Here is a 5788-nt window from a genome sequence, read left to right as displayed (position 1 = left end):
TTCTAATCTATACCTTTTCCCTCTCCCTCTTTCTCTATTATATTTCTAGAAACGTGGCTTTGTGTAGAGATTGCAAGAGTTTTTGTTTGTTTTATTTATTTGATTTTTTTTCCTATTTTAACTGAAGACATATTTATAGTATTTGCTCAGAGGGTATTCATTTGAATTATCACTGAAAATATTGCCATCAGATACAGGAAAACATTGGAGAATGATTCAGTACAACATACCCTTTGGTCTAATAAAAATTTGCTTCTACGTGACTCTTAGGTTTGTTGCTCAAAGACATCAGCAGCATGTTCAATTATTCATGTTTTCTAATTAAGCCCTGCTGATTGTGCCTAAATGGAAACTTTATTTTGGAGAGAATGTGTTCTTAATGTTTTTCAATATAACAATAATTTGTCAGACCGTGACGTAAGTCTCTTTAGGATCCTTAGGAACCTGTTTGTTTGGTTTAGAACTCACATATAGCTATTAGCCATCATGTTGAAGGTCCTTAACTTGTTTATTTCATGTCTTGTTTAAAGATGATGACATCTGATATTTTGCTAATGTCTGTATTGGAAATATTGAAAAATTCCAAAGACTATTCTGTTGCTATGCAGTTATTTAGCACTTGCAGCATGGAACACTAAAGTGACCTTAATTTCAAGTCCAAATAAAGTAATTTTGAATATCATATATATATAGAATATATTGAATTGAATATCATATATATATCACATATATATCATCTATGTGATATATATATATTTTATTTATATATATTATATATATATATATTTGCCTCTTCTTTTTGGTTTGTGTGGATGAAAAGTGCCTCATACATAAAATCTGGCCAGCTTTCATTACTTTTGACAACATTCACCCTCTAATCAAAGGAATGTTTGATTTTAAACATGACTCTTTCCCCATTGTGTCTTTCCATTAAACTCCCCTAAGGTAAACCTTCCAAAAGCTTAATCAATGTATGATTCCTCAAAACACTGAAATTTAGATTATTTTAGCCACATGCTCTCAAATCAAAATGACTATAAGCATTTTTAATAATTCCATTCTTATCTTTCCTTAATTTTATGATCTTAGTACATTTCCTTTTTCACATATTTAATAGGTAAAAAATATCAAGTGAATATATTAAATTATATAGACTTCTTTAAAGTATTTTCATTTCTTGCAAATGATCCACTGATAAGATAGAAATGAATATTCTAGTTAGTGTGAACAATAAAACAGTGACAATAGGATAAAGTTCTGACTCATCTATTTTGGCTAATAATATTAATCATATTACATAGAGAAATCATCACTCTATTATTTCATGAAAAGATACCCCAGGTTTACTACCTTCAAAAAGTAAATTATCTTTTATAGACTGTTTCTGATATTGGTGAAAAATTTTTTTTGTATTTTCTCCTATAGAGTTTATAGAGATTAAAGATATAACTTGAATAAAATAATATCTCGATTAAAATAAAACTTGTATTTTTATTTGATATATAAATACATATTAAAATTACTATAAACTCAAATTTATATTTTTATTAGTAGGTATAACATTGGGCCTTGAATTAGAATAGCAAAAAGGTATTTAGGAATTACTTGAATTTTATCAAAGCTTGGAACTAAAATTTAAGACAGTTTAAATATTTTTAATATACCTTTTTTCTAGATAATTTAATGTTTAATTAAAAAACCTTATCATTTCACTTATTGTGATAGAAATACAGTGTGAAAAGAACAATTTCAAGCTTTTGACAAATTTTTATACCTGACCTTAACCAGTTTAACATATGTTTGTAAATAATTATTATATACCATATATGAAGAAAGGATTTCAGATAATGTTATGTATGCAACTAACTAAATACTAGAATAAAATAAAATATGGGAACATATAACATTCTAATGGAAAATTTAGTTTTAAGAAAAAGACAAGATAGATCTTCTGATAATATATTTATCTCATACTCCATATCATTTCGACAATGACCATTTGATTAAGCTCTTTAAATTAGTCCTTGGATAGCACATCATACCAACTGAGTAAGAACTGACTCCCTAAATGCTGTGTTGACAAAAAACTTATTTGGAGCAGAACCATTTTTTTATACTTTTTTTTTTTTCAAATGAAAATTTATCACTATGGTGTTTTCACCATTAAAATTTATGATCTTGGTCTTTCCTTCTTGCCTTTGTATAGGGCCAAAAGAGAGACATTGGCTACTTTGACAACCTTAAAGCAGACTCCAGGAATGTCACCAACAGCATGACTTTTTTGACCAAATCCAGCAACCAGAGCTTCATCGTTTTCCTCACCATCATTGGGTACAAAGGCTCTGATTTTCTTACCATTCTTGATGCACTGGACCCTGACACACTTCCTAGTGGCAGAATTTGGCTGTTTGGCTTCAACTCCTACTTTTTCCAGCAACATTCCTTTTGCAGGAGAAGCACCTCCAAAAGGGTTGGCCTTTGGGGCTGTGCCTAAATGGGCTTTCTTGGTGTTTATCACGCCACTTCTGGTCTTTTCGGTGACTACGGAGCTTCCTAGCAGTACGAAGTACACGATACTTGCCCATCCTGCCAGTGCCAAGGGCCTGAGCAAAAGAGAGACTTTAAAACTTTCTAGAAATTATTTATTCATTAAGAGCACATTGTGTTTCGGATGATTCTGAAGTGGATAAAACACTTTACCGTAGAAATACTTTAATGCTAATAGAATTATCATCCAGTCTTGAATTTGGGTCTTATTTTATTTTACATTGCCAACCTGTTTATGAACAATATTAAGAGTGACTTACATAGGGCTACATGATGACAATTGTTCACCCATTATAGGATGTCTATGGGTAATTAAATATCTAGAGTTTAATTTGAACGTGGATTCTGTTTATAATATTTGTTTGTATTATTGCAGGTGGAGAGATTTATAAAACAATTTTCTGAGTTCTCTTACTTTGTCACATAGATTTTGCTAAGGCTCTGCAATTTTTGTGGAATGCACTACTATTGCATTTTCTGTTAAAAAGTACTTTTAATAGTTTTCAGGAAGTTATTGTAAGGAAAAAGTTAGGCCAATATTTTTACCTTTTGTAATCTTCAAACTAGCATTAAAATAGACTGCTTCTACAAAAATATAATATAGAGAAAAAATGAAATAAATCTCTTTATTTATATTTTCCTTAAACCAAGTAACTCTGGAAAATATGTATTATTATCTCCAATGTACAGATGAAGAACCAGAAAAATAGAAATAGTCTGAGTCACACAGGTAGAAGGTAAAAAGCTTGGATCTTCCTAGTCCAAATTCACTGTGTCTTAGCCAACTCTCAAATCTGTATGACACTCCCATTCCTACACTGAAGGAACTTTCCCTGGAGGAAAAGTTCTAGAGTCTTAAAGACATGGAAGAAATATGGACTTCTCATGAATGCAACCTTGTTTTTCTCCATCTGTATGTTCTTTGAAATATGTAACTCATCGGTGAGTTTGGTTAGATTTGAAGCACTCCAGTGTCCATCAGTAAAGTTTCCTCCTTTTCAAAACTTGTTCCCCTACTGGTTTCTAAATACTCTTTCTTGGTTTTCTTTCCACTACTCTGTGCCATCAAATCTCTCTTACAGGCCGGGTGTGGTAGCTCACGCCTGTAATGCCAGCACTTTGGGAGGCCAAGGCAGGTGGATCACTTGAGGTCAGGAGTTCAAGACCAGCCTGGCCAACATGGTGAAACCCCACCTTTACTAAAAATACAAAAATCAGCCAGGCATGGTGGCATGTGCCTGTAGTCCCAGCTACTTGGAAGGCTGAGGCAGGACAATCTCTTGAACCTGGGAGGCGGAGGTTGCAGTGAGCCAAGATTGTACCACTGCACTCCAGCCTGGGTGACAAAGCGAGACTCTGCCAAAAAAAAAAAAAAGTCTTTCATAGACCTTGCTTACTAAACTGCCTTTCCATTACACAGTTATTTCTCAGGGTGCCCTTCTTAAACTTCCTATTTAATTAGATATATTCTGCTTGGGTTATCTTGCTAACTACAATGAGAGATTCAAAATGCCTATTGCTAACTCAGACTTTGTCTTCCAACCTCCAGACTAACATTCTAATTCATCTTGCATGTAAAAAAATGCCATGTCAAAAAACAAAAGTAATCATATCCCTCATATTGCCCTAGGCTGTTGTGTTTCCTACATAATAAACATACAACCATGTGCTCAGTGCCAAGTCATAAATCTTAAAATATTTTTCACTTTGTCCTCCTATATTTATTAATTACAGGTAATTAATTATTCTATTAAGTAAACATTATACAGTTTTTTATGTGTTCTATGACATGCAGAGAACAATTGTTTTCTGCACCGAGGATACAGTGGTAACACTTCATGCATTCCTGGAGATTTTGCTCTAGGTGATGAGAGAGATATTAAACAATCAAAAAACAAACAAAATAAAAACCAAAACCATGAAAATCCAGCTATATTAAGAGCTTATAAAGAGAGGTATTTAATTCCAGGAACACATTTAATGGAATGTTTAGCTTAATCAGGGAAATCAGGAAAGACTTTTCAGAGGAAGGGAAACTTGAGGAGATTGAAGTATGAGCATTGAGTTAACTGGTTTATAAGGTAGAAAAGGGAGAGTTCCAGGTGGGGCATTGCAAGTGTAAAGCCTGTCAGGCCAGATAAAGCACAGTGAGAGCAGCTCAAAGGACTGACTTGCTGGAAGAAAATTAGACTGGGGAAGCATGATAACAGATGAGATGCAAAATGAAGCGGAACACACATGGCCTCATAGAACTTCTAATGGTTCTGTGAGAAATGGTGAACTATTTGAGTTTCTTTTTTATAATCTACATGTTTTAAAAAATTCTCATAGTTAATGGATCCTTATATTTAGTTAACAAATCCTATCTCCATTCCCTTTTTTTTTTTTTTTTTTCTTTTTAAATTGAGACAGTCTCACTCTGTCTCCCAGGCTGGAGTGCAGTAACTCAAATGCTCACTGCAACCTCTGCCTCCCAGGTTCAAGCGATTCTCATGTCTCAGCCTCCCAAGTAGCTGGGACTACAGGCACTTCCCACCACGCCCAGTTAATTTTTGTATTTTTAGCAGAGACAGGGTTTCTCCTTGTTGGACATGCTGGCCTTGAACACCTGACCTCAGGTGATCTGCCCCACTTGGCCTCCTAAAGTTCTGGGATTACAGGCGTGAGCCACTGCACCTTTCTCTTTGCTTAAAATGTTCCTCAATCATGTTGCAGTTGGGCTAGCTCCTATCCAGGACCACTGAGTTGCCAACTGCACTGAGGCTCCTTTCCTTATCTTCCAGTCTGACTTAAGTAGAAGTCTTAGCTTCCTTTTGGGTATACCTTTACACTAATGGCATTATACTACATTGTTTGCTTTTAAAAGTCTTAAGTAAACTCTTTGAGGGCGGCAACTATGTTTTCTTTGCATCCTTCTTTATTAGCATAGTGCTGAGGATGTATGTTATAAAACAGATGTCTGTTAAATAAATAAACAAATGCAAGGAACCAAATCAGAACTAACAGCAGATGAAGTAGGGCAAAGTTTTATTCTTCAATAATCTTGCAATGTACTGAGAGTGGATGATAAATGGCTACAGCAAAAGGAAAATCTTCTGAGGAAAGTATGCAGGTTTGCATATGGCTGGACGTATCGGCGAAAGATTCCAAGAGTAGGTATTATTTCAGATGGGCTTATAATTACCATTATCAATATTTCTACAGCACAAAGATGGATATCACAAGTTGAACTGGGAAGTTC

At 34.1% G+C, this 5788-nt stretch overlaps 1 pseudogene; it reads right to left on the bottom strand.

Annotated features, from left to right (window-relative positions):
• Positions 1 to 2157: 2157 nt before the first annotated feature.
• LOC736132 (small ribosomal subunit protein uS12-like) lies at positions 2158 to 2585 on the bottom strand (annotated as a pseudogene).
• Positions 2586 to 5788: the final 3203 nt, after the last annotated feature.

Source organism: Pan troglodytes, chromosome 3, assembly GCF_028858775.2.
Source record: "Pan troglodytes isolate AG18354 chromosome 3, NHGRI_mPanTro3-v2.0_pri, whole genome shotgun sequence".
Taxonomy (NCBI): domain Eukaryota; kingdom Metazoa; phylum Chordata; class Mammalia; order Primates; family Hominidae; genus Pan; species Pan troglodytes.
This window is presented reverse-complemented; position numbering and strand designations above follow the sequence as displayed.